Genomic DNA, 14,876 nt, shown 5'->3' on the forward strand with positions numbered 1-14,876 from the left:
AGCCAGGTCCCAATGTGAGGACTGAAGGAGTGGGAAAGGAAAGGCCTTAAGATGAAAATAAATTTGTTGTCTATAGAGTAGGCTTTCCAGAGGGCTCAGTGGAAAGACTGGGTATGGGTCTTTGGGCATGGGTGGGTCGATTGAGGAGGATGGAAATAAAAAAATGGGTGGCGGGGGATTGAGAATGAGATTTGAAAATGACCTACTGGGGTTTAGAATCTCTGGGATAAGAGGGTATGACCAGATGGGAGTTCCATAATCATATAACTTCAGAGGACTGGAACTGGAACATGTCTACCAATTGTTAGCAGAAATGTGGTGGACCCCAGGTTTGTAATGAGACATACACTTTCAGCCATGACCAGTGCGCTGCTTTGTTTTGCTTGACTTGAGTCAACCATTCGTGAGTGTGCTTATTTATGGGGTAGCTGGGTGGCGTAGTGGATAGTTCCAGGCCTGAAGTCAGGAAGACTCAGCTTCCTAATCTGGCCTCAGACACTAGCTGTGTGACCCTGGGCAAGTCACTTCACCCTGTTCGCCTCAGTTTCCTCATCTAAAAAATGAGTTGGAGAAGGAAATGGCAAACCACTCTAGTATCTTAGCCAAGAAAACCCCAAAATGAGGTCACGGACAGTCAGACATGACTGAACAACAACAACAGCTTATTTATTACAAATAAAAGTTCTGTTGGGGGAGAGTGAGTCATCTGGGGCCAACAGTAAGCAAAGGGCATCAATAAAACTTTAAAAAAAAACCCAACCCAGAATGTTATACAAACTGTCAGACAGGGTCACTGTTTGATTTTCTTAACTGAGAGGGGCTTGGTATGGGAATGGGGGAAAGGAGACAATGTATCTCAAAATGACTTAGGTCGTAAAAAGAAGGCATCCATAACAGTAGTTTTATGTGTTCATCGAGGGACTACAATGGGCCCAGCGCTGTGCTAGGTTCTGGGGGACAGAGACACAAGAATCACAAAGCGTGGCTCCTGCCACTGAAGGGCTTACAGTATCATTTGGCATGACTACAGGAAGACATAGAAAAGGAATGGCAGGCCCTCGGGGTGGGAAAGAATCTCAAAGGTCAATCAGGGGTGGGGAACCTGAATCCAGTCAATTTACAGACCTTACAGAATTCACAGACTATGAAATTTGGATTCAATCAAAAGGCCGCACTTAAGGATTTAGAAGGCCACATGTGGCCTTAAGGCCCCAGGTTCCCCACCCCTAGTCAAGTCTAACCCACTGTGGGGTGTAGGAATTCCTTCTATGGCAACACAAATGAATATATAAGCTCTTGGAGAAAAATGGCCACATCTTTTATGACTTTATTTCCCCCTCACTTAACCCAGAACTGGGCAAACAGTAGGCACTCATTTCAAATCAACTGCATTGATTTTGTGCATACTTATATGTGTATAGGCTGCTGTCTCTCCTCTCCCCCCTCTCCCAGAAGGTCCTTGAGGGCAGAGACTCCTTTGCTTTTTTTGGGGGGGGGTCTAGGCACTGGGTTAAGTGACTTGCCCAGGGTCACATAGCTAGTAAGTGTTATGTGTCTGAGGCAGTATTTGAACTCAGGTCCTCCTGACTCCAGGGCCGGTGCTCTATCCACTGCGCCACCTAGCCGCCCCCAACTGCTTCACTTTTAAAGGCCTGGGCTGTTTAATGTTTGTCTCTGTATTCCCAGCCCTAAGAAGTAGAGTACTTGGCTCACTGTAGGTGTTTGACACTTATTCATTAAACACTGTACTAATCACAGGATAGGAGATTTAGAACTGCAGAGGACCTTAGAAGACCACTGAGTCTAACCCCATCATTTTACAGCTGAAGAAACTGAGGCTGAGCAGAGGTTAAGTGATTGGTGCACCACTGATAAATAAATACAGAAGGCAGCATTTGAATTTACTTGGGTCTTCCTGACTCCACCACACCACTTAGCTGCCTCTAAAAGTAGCTAACATTTCCAAAACACTTTAAGGCTAACATTATTTCACCCACCTAGTGCACAGGTATTATCATCCCCATTTTATGCAGAAGAAAACTGAGGCTTAAAGAGATTAGATTTCTTTCCAGTGCTCATATGGCTAGTGTCAAAGGCAGGAATGGAACCCAGGTCACTGCTAATTCCAGTATGAACCTTACTGTAACACAGGCAAATAGAAAATAGACTTACTGTCTTTGGAGTTTGAATTCCAGCTATTCCTTACTAGCTCAGAAGCAGCTAGGTGGTATAGTAGATAAAGCACTAGACATGAAATTGGGATAGACTTGAATTCAAATCTGGACTCGGATACTTACTAGCTGTATGACCCCGGGCAAGTCACTTAACCTCTGTCTGCCTCCATTTCCTCAACTGTAAAATGGGAATCACAGTAGCAATTACCTCCCAGCATTGTCGTGAGGACAATCCAAGATATTTTTATTATTTTCTCAAAGGAGATAATTATGTGCTAGGCGTAATGTCTGCCACATAGTAGGCATTTTTAATAAATACTTGTTTCCTTCCTAGCTGTGTAACCTTGAGCAAATCCTTTCTCCTCTCTGAGTCTGTTTCCTCTTCTGTAAAATGAAGGGATTGCACTCGATGATTTCTAAGTTCCCTTCTTGCCCTGATCCAGGAATTTCCAACAATCTGGTGTCTCTTCATGACAAATATTGAAGTACTCTAAGAGCAAAGGGATATTAATCATTTTAGGAAAACACACCAGAAGAGTTGACTAATTGGCAAAAACAGAATTCGATTGGTATCAGCTGCTGTAAATCCTCACTCTGCAAGGGGCCGCTCAGTCACAATGCCAAGGGTATGGCTGCCCCCCCCTTCCGCTCTTGAAACTGGCCTTCTTCCCAGTGCCCTGCTGAAATAGAGGAATGCTCCTCCTGCCCCCACCACCACCCCACTGTTCTTTCTGCTCTGTCCTCCCTCAGCCCCCTTGGTTTTCTTCTGAAGTACCATTTAAGCAGGACCTCTCTGAGCCATTTTTCTCTTTGTTTTGTGACTACTAATGAAAGAACTCATTGTGTTTTTTTTTAGAGGAGAATCCGAGAAAGAAACATTTTTGTAATCTATGAATAAATTCAATCTGACTGAATTTTCAATGTGCACTTAAAAGGGAGTGAGAGGGTAGAAAGAGGGGGTGGAAATTGTGTGTTCTTTTTGTATTACTGGAAACAAGTCGCCTTTGCCAAAATCAGCATGTTCAGGTGGATAACTATTTTCTTAAGTCTCCAACTCCTTCTTCTTTCCATAGTAGTATTTTTTTTGTGTTTCAAAGGGTCAACACAAAGAAAAGAAATTTGCTAAATGTTTTGGAGGGGGAAAAAGTTGTTGACTGCCTTTGGTTGATTTGGGGAGTTTTTCGTATCCACACCCATATGACAAGAAGGCAGGATAGCCTAATAGAAAGAGCAATGGATTTTTTTTTTTCATCCTGGTAGAAAATAAGTCAATTAACTGTTGTGCCTCAGTATCCTTGTCTGTAAAATGATGAGGCTCGTCTCCAAGTCCAGCTCTTAGGATCCCAAGTGTCTTTCTTCACCTCTTTGTTCCTCATCCATACAATAGGAAGATCAATATTTATACTACATACTCCACACAGTTTTGTGGAGAGTGCCTTGTAAAATATCAAGCCTGGGTAGGCATTTGAGACACAAGAGATGTTGATCCTAGTAGGAGACAGGAAGTAGGATAGGTAGTAAAGGAGCAAAATAAATGTGAGGTGCTTATTCTCGGCCCTGGAAAATCTGGATTGGACAGGGCTAGAGCAAGGCAGTGTGACACATGGACTGGGGAGTCACCTCAGAAAGATTACTTCTAAACCTCTGTTTTCTTCTCTATAAACCCAGGGACTTAGACTAGATCAGTGGTTCTTAAAGTCTAGGGGTAGCACAGACCCTTTCAGGGGGTATATGAGGTCAAATTCTTTTCTTTTTGGGAGGTACTTTATTGTTTCCAGTTATATGTAGAGATAATTTTTTAAAACATTCACTTTAAAATTAAATTTTGAATTCCCAATTTTCTCCCTCTCTCCCCTCCCTCCTCCCTAAGACAGTAAGCAAGTTGATATAAGTTATATAGATCAAACTATTTTCGTGACAATATTGAAATATTTTAGTTTCTAATACAATATTGATAGATATAATCCACATAAACAAAAGCTCTTTAGGGGCTCCTCAATAATTTTTAAGAGTGTAAAAAGATGTTGAGACCAAAAAGTTTGAGAACCTGTGGGGACTAAAATTGTCCAACTTACAATAAAAGAGATTGAGGCAGAGCTCTGAACCAATGGCATTTTATCAAAGGGTCCATGGTCCCCTCTAATGAAGTAGACCTCAGATCTTCCTCACAAGGAGATTCCCCCTTCTTCCAGTACCTTTTTTTGGTAGAGTTTGATGCCCAAATATGTAAAAGAAGCATGGTAAAATACAGAATCCCATTGGTTGACATATGATGCATAAGCTAAAATAAACAAAAATGATCTGTCAGCAGGGTCACAAGTTGGGTAAAGCAAGGAATAACTCCATTGACTAGGTGGCTATAAGATGGATGGTTCCTCCTTAGGTTAGGTAGGAGGAGATGGTATGAGCTATACATGTGCTCCAAGAATATAGAAGGGGGACTTTCCTTACCATGCTACCACCCATGCTTGGTTTGGTCATGGAATTTGATCAAAACAGTATGGAGATGTCTTTCCTTTTTAAAAATTTTTTATTTTTAGTTTCCAACATTTACTTCCACAAGATTTTGAGTTTCAAAATTTCTCCACATCTCTCCCTCCCCCCACCCCAAGACTGTGTGGTTTCTGAATTCCCCTTCCCCCAATCTGCCCTCCTTTCTATTACCCCCCCCTTCTCTTATCCTCTTCCCCTTCTATTTTCCTATATTCCACTGCCTGTGTGTCTTATTTCTCAGTTGCATGTAAAAACAATTTTTAACATTCGTTTTTAAAACTTTGAGTTTCCAAATTCTCCCCCTTCCTCCTTCCCCACTCACCTTCATTGAGAAGGCAAGCAATTCAATACAGATTACACATGTGTAGTCATATAAAACACTTCCATATTAGTCATGTTGTGAAATACTAACTATAATTCCCTCCATCTTATCCTGCTCTCCCATTTATTCTACTCTCTCCTTTGACCCTGTCCCTCCTCAAAAGTGTTTGCTTCTGATTAGCCCCTTCCCCATTCTGCCCTCCCGTCTATCATTCATTCCTCTCTTATCCCCTTTCCCCCTATTTTCCTATAGGGTAAGATAGATTTCCATACCCAGTTGAGTGTGTATGTTATTTCCTCCTTAAGCCAGATCTGATGAGAGTAAGATTCATTCATTCCCTCTCACCTCCCCCCTCTTCCCCTCCACTGTAAAAGCTTTTTCTTGCCTCTTTTATGTAAGATAATTTATCCCATTCTATCTCTTCCTTTCTTTTCCTCCCAGTACAAATCTCTCTCACCCTTTAATTTTATTTTTTACATATTATCCCTTCATATTCAATTCACCCTGTGCCCTCTGTCTATAAATATATTCCCTTCAACTTTAATAAGTCTTATGATTTCTCTTTCCTATTTACCTTTTCATGATTCTCTTGAGTCTTGTATTTGAAAGTCAAATTTTCTGTTCAGCTCTGGTCTTTTCGTCAAGAATACTTGAAAGTTCTCTATTTCATTGAATGTCCATTTACCCCCCCCCCGAAAGATTATACTCAGTTTTGCTGAGTAGGTGATTCTTGGTTTTAATCCCAGTTCTTTTGACCTTCAGAATATCATATTCCAAGCTCTCTGATCCTTTAAAGTAGAAGCTGCTAAATGTTGTGTTATCCTGGTTGTGTTTCCACAATACTTGAATTGTTTCTTTCTGGCTGCTTGTAATATTTTCTCCTTGACCTTGGAATTCTGGAATTTGGCTATAACATTCCTAGGAGTTTTCCTTTGGGGATCTCTTTCAGGAGGTGATTAGTGGATTCTTTCCATTTCCATTTTACCCTCTGATTCTAGAATATCAGGGCAATTTTCCTTGATAACTTCTTGAGAGATGAGGTCTAGGCTCTTTTTTTGATCATGGCTTTCAGGTAGTTCAATAATTTTTAAATTTTCTCTTCTGGATCTATTTTCCAGGTCAGTTGTTTTTCCAGTGAGATATTTCATATTGTCTTCTATTGTTTCATTCTTTTGGTTTTGTTTTACAATGTCTTGATTTCTCACAAAGTCACTAGCTTCCCATTGCTCCATTCTAATTTTTAAGGAAGTGTTTTCTTCAGTGAGCTTTGGGACTTCCTTGTCCATTTGGCCAATTCTGCTTTTTTAAAAAAAATTTTTAAAAATTTATTTATTTTTAGTTTTCAACATTTACTTCCACAAGATTTTGAGTTCCAAATTTTTACCCCATCTCACTCCTTCCCCCCAAGATGGCATGCATTCTGAATATCCCTTCCCCTAGTCTGCCCTCCCTTCTATCTCTTCCCCCCTTCTCTTATCCCCTTCCCTTTCTGCTTTCCTGTAGGGCAGGATAGATATCTGTACCCCATTTCCTGTATTTCTTATTTCCCAGTTGCATGTGAAAACTTTTTAAAAAAAATATGTGTTTTTAAAACTTTGGGTTCCAAATTTTCTCCCTTCCTCCCTCCCTACCCACCCCCCACTGAAAAGGCAAGGAACTCAATATAGGTTATACATGTGCAGTCATGCAAAACACTTCCATAGTAGTCATGCTGTAAAAAAAGTAACTCTATTTCCTTTAATCCTATCCTGCCCCCCATTTATTCTATTCTTTCTTTTGACCCTTTCCCTCCTCAAAAGTGTTTGCTTCTGATTGCCCCCTTTCCCAATCTGCCATCCTTTCTATCATTCCCCTGCTCTCTTGTGCCCTTTCCCCTCTATTTTCCTGTAGGATAAGACAGCTTTCCACACCCAATTGAGTGTATATGTTATTCTCTCCTTAAGCTAAAACCTAGGAGAATAAGATTCTCTCATTCCCTCTCACCTTCCCCTGTTTCCCCTCCACTATAAGAGCCTTTTCTTTTCTGTTTTTTTTTGTGAGATAATTTACTTCGTTCTACCTCTCCCTTTCTCTTTCTCTCAGTATAATCCTCTCTCACCCCTTATTTTTATTCTCCAGATATGACCTCTTCATCATCAACTTACTCTGTGCCCTCTATCTATCTATTTATCTATTTATATCTATATATATACATACATATAATTTTTTCCCTCCAACTACCCTAATACTGACAAAGGTCTCATGAGTTATAAATACCATCTTTCCATGTAGGAATGTAAACAGTTCAACCTTAATAAGTCTCTTATGATTTCTCTTTTCTGTTTAACTTTTTATGCTTCTCTTGAACCTTATATTTGAAAGTCAGATTTTCTATTCAGTTCTTGTCTTTTCATCAAGAATGCTTGAAAGTCCTCTATTTCACTGAATGACCATTTTTTCCCCCTGAAGGATTATACTCAGTTTTGCTGGGTAGGTGATTCTTGCTTGTAACCCTAGCTCCTTTGCCCTCCAGAATATCATACTCCGTGCTCTCCAGTCCCTTATCATAGAAGCTGCTAAATCCTGATTGTGTTTCCACAATACTTGAATTGTTTTCTTCTGGCTGCCTGCAATGTTTTCTCCTTGACCTGGGAATTCTGGAATTTGGCTACAATATTCCTAGGAGTTTTCCTTTGGGCATCTCTTTCAGGAGGTGATCGGTAGATTCTCTCAATTTCCATTAATGCCCTCTGGTTCTAAAATATCAGGGCAGTTTTCCTTGATAATTTCTTGAAAGATGATGTCCAGGCTCTTTTTTTGATCATGGCTTTCAGATAGTCCAATAACTTTTAAGTTCTCTCTCCTGGATCTATTTTCCAGGTCAGTTGTTTTTCCAATGAGATATTTCACATTGTTTTCTAATTTTTCATTTTTTGGATTTGTTTTACAGTGTCTTGATTTCTCATAAAGTCAGTAGCTTCCAATTGCTCTATTCTAATTTTTAAGGAAGTATTTTCTTCAGTAAGCTTTTGGACTTCCTTTTCTATTTGGCCAATTTTGCTTTTTAGGGCATTTTTCATTTGGCCAGTTTTGCTTTTTAGGGCATTCTTCTCCTCATTGACTTTTCGGGGCTCTTTTGTCTTTTGGGTTAGGCTATTTTTTAAGGTGTTATTTTCTTTAGTATTTTTTTGGGTCTCCTTTAGCATCACTCTCAGTTTTTCCTCTACTTCTCTTACTTGCTTCTCAAAATAGTTTTTGAGCTCTTCCATGGCCAGGACCAATTCATATTTTTCTTAGAGTCTTTGGATGTAGGAGCTTTGGCTTCATTGTCTTCTTCTGGTTGTGTGTTTTGATCTTCTTTGTTACCAAAGTAAGATGATATAGTGTGACTCTTTTTGTGCTGCTTGCTCATGATCCCGGTCAATTACTTGAGTTATAAACTCTTTGTTAAGGTAGGAGTCTGTTTCCAGTGTGGAGAATGTACTGTCCCAAGCTTCAGGGGTTTTGTGCAGCTGTTTTCAGAGATACTTGTAGGGACCTGTAAACTTTCACTTCTTCCAAGGTGCTGTGATCGAGGACGAGGTGTTTACTCCTTTCCTGGCCTGTGCTCTGGTCTATGAGTGACCACAAGCACTCTTTTCTGCCTTGGAACTGTGAGTAAGATTTATTCTTCACAGCCACTACAAGCTCCACCACACCAGCACTCCTTCTTGCTCCAGGACTGCCATCTGGAACTGTGACCCAGATCCAAGCACAGGAAAAGCAAGAGAATCCTGCACCAGCAGAGAGATGCCTGCAATCCCTCTCTGATCAGCTGCTCAATTCCCCCTCAGTCTGTGGGCCGGAAGCTCAGGAGGCAGCCACTGCCCTGGGCCGTGCTCGGGGAATGGAGCTGAGACCACCTTTCTTCTCTTTCAGCACCACAGAAACAGACTTTTCCCACTGACCTCCTAAGCTGTCTTTGGCATTCGTGGGTTGAGGTCTGGAAGCTGCCACAGCTGCCCATGATTCAGTCCTCTGCAGCCTGCTCGGGGTTCGCTGGGGCCTGTGCCCCCACACTGAACTGTGCTCCTCTACCAGCCTGGCGTAATATACCTTTCTGATCAACCATCCAGGTTGTCTTGGGCTGGAATTTTGTTTCACTCTGTCTTTTTGTGGGTTCTGCTGCTTTAGAATTTGTTTAGAGCCATTTTTTATAGGTATTTGGAGGGGTTTGGGGGAGAGCTGAAGCAAGTCACTGCTTTCTCTCTGCCATCTTGGCTCTTCCCCCTCCCCCCCAATTCTGCTTTTTAAGGCATTCTCCTCATTGGCTTTTTGGACCTCTTTTGCCGTTTGCGTTGGGCTATTTTTTAAAGTGTTATTTTCTTCAGTATTTTTTTTGGTGTCCTTTAACAAATTGTTGACAAGTTTGTCATGATTTTCTTGCATCACTCTCATTTCTCTTCCTAGTTTTTCCTCTATTTCTCTTACTTGCTTCTCAAAAACCTTTTTGAGCTCTTCCATGGCCTGGGACTGACTCATATTTTTCTTGGAAGCTTTGAATGTAGGAGCTTTGACTTTGTTGTCTTCTGGTTGTATGTTTTGATCTTCTTTGTCACCAAAGAAAGATTCTATCGTCTGACTTTTTTTTTTTTTGGTGCAGTTTGCTCATGATCACAGCCAATTACTTGAATTTTGAACTCTTTGTTAAGGTAGGGGTCTGCTTCCAGCATGGAGAATGTACTGTCCCAAGCTTCAGGGGTTTTATGCAGCTGTTTTCAGAGCTACTTCTAGGGACCTGTAAGTTTTCAGTTCTTCCAAGGTGCTATGCTCAATGGCGAGGTGTTTATTCCTTTCCTGGCCTGTGCTCTGGTCTATGAGTGACCACAAGCACTCTTTTCTGTCTTGGAACTGTGGCCACCACCCTGGGGCTGTGCTAGGGCCAGGGCTGGACCATGCTTCTCTCACCCAGGTCTGACAGACCTTTCCCATTGACCTTATGAGTTGTCTTTGGTGTTGGTGGGTTGAGAAGTCTGGAAATTGCCACTGCTCCCCTTGATTTAGTCCTCTGAAGCCTGCTTTGGGTTTGCTGTACCCCTGTCTTTGCTGGAGCAGCCCATGTTGAACTGTGCTCTCTCCCAGCACAGAGCAACAAACTTTCCTGTAGACCTTCCAGGTTGTCTTAGGCTGGAAATTTGTTTCGCTCTGTCTTTTTGTGGGTTCTGCTGCTCCAGAATTTGTTTAGAGTCATTTTTTACAAGTATTTGGAGGGGTTTGGGGAAGAGCTCAAGCAACTCACTGCTTTTACTCTGCCACCTTGACTCAGCCCCCTATGGGGCAGATTCTCATCATTATGTAAGTAAGCTCCATAGCTGGTAGACAAGTAATGAGTATTGTATTAAAGTTTGAGGTCTATTATAGAGCCCACCTATTAGAATCTATACTCCTATGTAACTTATGCAAAGTGTGGATTAATGCATTGCTTATTCTTATACCTATTATTAGGTGATTGATTAGATATGTATTACTAGATGAATATATTCAAGTAATTACTAACAATCATTACCCCTTATAAAATCATAATGAACTGACTAATGCTGATTAGAGTTTAAGTAGGGGTCCTCAATGAATCATTTCTCTCAAATCTCAAGACTACATAATTCTTAAAGTCCCTTCTAACTCCCACATTCTAAAGACCCTCCTGGCTCTGACAGTCTATGTTCAAGTTATATGATCACAGAATTTCTTTTTTTCCCCAATGTTTTATATTTCTTATTTAAAGTTTTAGGTTCCAAATTCTATTCCTTCCTCACTTCCCCCCTCTCTGAAATGGCAAGCAATCAGATATAGGTTATGTATGTGCAATTATGTAAAACATTTCCGTATTAGTCATTCTGTACAAGAAGACTTAAATAAAAGAAAAAAATGAAAGAAAGTAAAAAATAGCATGCTTCTGTCTATATTCAATCAATATCAGTTCTTTCTCTTGAGTCAGACAGTAAGCTTCATCATTAGTCCTTTGGGATTGTCTGGATCATTATATTGCTGAGAATAGCTAATTCATTCACAATTCTTCATTGAACAATATTGTTGTCACTGAGTACAATGTTCTCCAGGTTCTGTTCACTTCACTATGCATCAGTTCATGTAAGTCTTTCCAGGTTTTTCTGAAATTATCCTGCTTGTCATTTCTTATAGCACAATAATATTCAATCATATACCACAGCTTGAGATGACCATCAATTCCCCAATTGATGGTCATCTCTTTGATTTCTAATTTTTAGCCACCCCAAAAAGAGCTGCTATAAATATTTTTGTACAAATACTTCATTTCCCCCTTTTTTGAGATGTCTTAGGGATATAGACCTAGCAGTGGTATTGCTGGATCAAATGGTATGTAGGGTTTTATAGCCCCTTGGGCATAGTTCCAAATTGCTCTCCAGCATGGTTAGATCAGTTCACAACTCCATCAAGAGTACATTAGTGTCCCAGTTTTCCCACATCCCCTCCAACATTTATCATTTTCCTTTTTTTTTTGTCATTAGCCAATCTGATAGGTATAAGATGGTATCTCAGAGTTGTTTTAATTTGTTTTAATTTAATCAATAGTGATTTAGAGCATTTTTTTATATGACTATAGATAGCTTTGATTTCTTTGTTTGAAAACAGCCTGTTCAAGGATCTAAGACATCTCTAAAGGCCTCATGATGGAAAATGCTATCCACATCCAAAGGAAGAACTATGGAGTTTGAATGCAGATCGAAGCATACTATTTGCTATTTGTTCTTTCTTCTGTTGTGCTTCGTTTTCTCTTTCTGGTGTTCCTCCTATTGGTTCTAATTCTTACTTACAATATCAGTAATGTGAAAATATGTTTAATAAGCATGTATATGTATAGCCTATATCAAATTGCACACTGTCTTGGGAAGGGAGGTGGGAAAGGAGGGGGAGAAAAATTTAAAACTCAAAAGCTTATGGAAGTGGTTGTTGATAATTCAAAATAAATAAACAATAAAAAAAGAAAACAGCCTGTTCATATACTTTGACTATTTATCAGTTGGGAAATGATTTGTATTCTTATAAGTTTGACTCAGTTCTCCATGTTTTTGAGAAATGAGGCCTTTATCAGAGATACTTCCTGTAAAAATCCCCCCCCTCCAGTTTTCTGCTTTCTTTCTAATTTTGGTTGCATTGGTTTTGTTCGTCTAAAAACTTTTTAATTTTACATAATCAAAATTTTCCATTTTCCATTTTGTAATGATCTCTAGAAGTTGTTTGGTCTTAAATTCTTCTCTTATCCATAGATCAAAACAGACATTTTAAATCAACACTTATTGGAATTTTGAACAAGGGAACATTGTGATATGATAAAATACAGTTGTGGTTAACATTCTACTGAGTAGAATGACCCCTAACTCCTTCAGATAGAACAATAGTCGCTTAATCTTTCATAAATACCCTTATAGAACTATTCTTCCAAAATGACTCAATTCTTCTTTCCCTTCAAGTGTTCTTCCCCAGTTGGTCTCAGGTGATCTGAAGTATCAGTCATTTCCCCTCAAGTGTTCTTCCCCAGTTGGTCTCAGGTCATCTGAAATAATCAATCAAAGGGACTTCCTCCCTCTGATCACCCCCTGAGGAAATGGGGAAAGATCAATTGATCTTTGGTGGGTCATAACTCTAATCTCTTCAGGGGAAGGTATGGGTCTTGATTATAACTGAGATATTTTTCATTCTAAATTTAATCACTCCCTTAATCCATTCTCCTGGGCTTTAGATTTTATTTTTGACCTCTTACCTATTTTCCTAAAAGAAAGGAGTGAGACTTAAGGAAAGAATTTTAGTGCAGGGTATTGTTTCCTGGGAAATTTGTTCAAGTATCGAAAAGGTTTCCTTTATCCAGGTAAGTATAGAGGGTACTTCAAACTAGAGAAATGTCTATTTCTTAATTTTTTTTAGATAAAATGAAAAGGAGATTTTTTAATGAGCTGCCACATTGCCTTGTGTCTATGTTTTATGTCTCTGTCTACTTCTCCCTTCCACATTGTAGGTATTAGGGGCATGGGGCCCCTCAATCTGGAAAATCTGCATAAGATTTTTTGGTGTTCCCTTTGTACCAGAGAAGTCTGAATTATTATGGTACTGAAAGATAAAATATGTTGACATTATATAATGCTATGCATATATTTTACGCATTTCTGAGTTTCCAAACTTTTTTTAATGTTGTTGGGCTGTAGATGCTGGGGGTACTGGGACCCCAAAATCATGACACATGGGTCCTGCCCGAATGAATTGGAACCAAGTCTTCTTTCAGCCAAAGACAAGGTTTATCATGATCCCAAAATGGGATCATAAAGAGTTGGACTGAAAAACAGCTTAACAAAATAACAAAATATACGTACATGCTATCTCCTTTGGCTAGATTGTAAACTTTTAAAGAGCAGGTGCTGTTCACTTTTTGTCATTGTATCCCCTGAGCCTTACACTGAGGCTGTTACATAGTAGATCCTTAATGAATGCTTAGATCTTTCAATGGAGGTGACCCACTATCAGTCTTTCTCATCTTCATTATTGACATGTGGAAGAATCTTCAAGCCTCTTGTTGGCGTGAGGGGTGAGCAGGCTGGTAGTGCCCTAATCCCCACTGTGCAGTCTTACTGAGCACATAACAGCTGAAGAAAGTGTCTGGATGAGTTTGAGCTTGGGCCTCTGGTTGTTGTTGTTGTTGTTGTTGTGTTGTTTGTTTTGTGTTCTTTCAGTAAACATGATGACTGAATCCTGAGATGCCTGTGTCTAGGCTTGAAAGCCACATCATGAGTTTGAGAGGGGACTCTGGTTTGGAGCTCACTGAAGGCAAGGGGAGTTTCTGCATTGAAGAAGATGACCACCAACAGGGGGAGAAGGTCTGGCCTGGCTTTCAGGTCCAGAAGACCTGGAAGGAACCGTTTGGACAGTGCAAAGGTCCAATGATGGGAAAAGGGAAATGAGGAGGTCACCATAGGTGTTGATGTCTCCTCCGTTGTGGCTGGCTAGTTGAGGGACAAAAGTGTGTGGCCATCGTGCCCATTTTATAGGTGAGGAAGGTGAGGTGAAGAATGGGAAGTGATTTGTCCAAAATCCTTGTTGAAGTTGGGATTGGGTCTTAATCTTGCACATCCTAGACCTCCACTCACCTTTGAGAGAAATTGTTTTTCTATTATATTAGCAGCCAATTATTAAATTAGCATTGAGGCCCAGGGCCTGTGAAAGGTCAGCCTCTGAAGGACATGGCTGATTGAGATTAACCCTAACTCTCAGGGAACATGCTTTTGGATCTTGGGCAGAGCCTCAGCCAAGTAGGAGACCTAACTTCTGTTTAGATTATAACCAGAATCCAGTCTGGAGTAGTTCTCACCCAAGGAAATGAACCCCTGTCCTTATAACCCTCCCCATTAGAGTTTAGGGTGACCCAGCTCATGAAGGACAAAACCAACTGGAGTGGTCTGGATGGAGATGTATCCCCCTGTCCAGACTTCTGGAGGTGTCTGAGTCTCATGGTCAAGCCACATTATCAGCAGGAGGAGCTGAAGACTTCTAGCCAACCTCCTCATTAAATGTCTACCAATCAGGGTTGATTTTCACTTTTCAGGGGCATTCCCTTTCACAAAAGTATTGAAGGCATTCAGTGTCATCATGGGGGGGGGGGACGGTTGGTTGTTAAGGGAAACCACTGACCATCAATTTATTGATTATTAGCTAGCCTAATTAATACATTGATTATGAATTACTCGGAAATTCTGTCTCTTGGGTTTTTTTATTTGTCACACCTTCTTGCCTAACACTTCCTCTTTTATACATTAACCTTCATTACATGAAACTCCACAGTAAGTCTGAAGAAGTGAAATGAAGTAGTCTGTCTCTGCTCACTCTTCCTTTCATAATTTTTATCC

The sequence above is a fragment of the Phascolarctos cinereus genome, unplaced genomic scaffold (genome assembly GCF_003287225.1).
Source record: "Phascolarctos cinereus isolate Bilbo 61053 unplaced genomic scaffold, phaCin_HiC Scaffold_726;HRSCAF=1367, whole genome shotgun sequence".
Taxonomy (NCBI): domain Eukaryota; kingdom Metazoa; phylum Chordata; class Mammalia; order Diprotodontia; family Phascolarctidae; genus Phascolarctos; species Phascolarctos cinereus.